This window comes from Penaeus monodon, chromosome 32 (genome assembly GCF_015228065.2).
Source record: "Penaeus monodon isolate SGIC_2016 chromosome 32, NSTDA_Pmon_1, whole genome shotgun sequence".
In the NCBI taxonomy this organism is placed as follows: Eukaryota; Metazoa; Arthropoda; class Malacostraca; order Decapoda; family Penaeidae; genus Penaeus; species Penaeus monodon.
The window spans coordinates 24934669-24935062 of record NC_051417.1 but is presented as its reverse complement, the minus strand read 5'-3'; the positions used below and the strand labels follow the sequence as shown (position 1 = coordinate 24935062).

General features: G+C 31.2%; 1 protein-coding gene across 1 annotated transcript in view; it reads left to right on the top strand.

Moving 5' to 3' along the window:
• LOC119593311 (cuticle protein AM/CP1114-like) overlaps positions 1-106 on the top strand; it is a gene marked incomplete in the record, with an annotated part of 1048 nt that extends 942 nt beyond the window's left edge. Inside the window, 1 exon segment of the mRNA XM_037942239.1 lies at positions 24-106.
• Between the last annotated feature and the right edge of the window lie 288 nt (positions 107-394).

Here is a 394-nt window from a genome sequence, read left to right as displayed (position 1 = left end):
ATGTAATGGAACCTATGCGTAAGTCAAAGCAAATGCATGTGTTTTGTGGAACAGCGCCGCAGACCAAATATCTTTTAGACATATGTAAATAAAATTACGTACAGAATATTGTATCACTTCCGAGATTTACCTTTCCATAATAACTCATGCCTACGTTTAAGTAGCAATTATTTCCAGAGGATAATACAGAAGCTACAAACATTAATATAGTGTATTATAATACTCAGTAATAGTTTCATGTGCATCAAATAATTAAAAATAAAATAATGTTAAGGTATTCAAAACTATGTTTTTTAGAACATGAAGTATTAGGAATGTTCACACAAATTTGATATGTATTATAAGCAATGATGAGTAATCTGGACGCAGGGACAGATTAACCCCAAGGACTGAA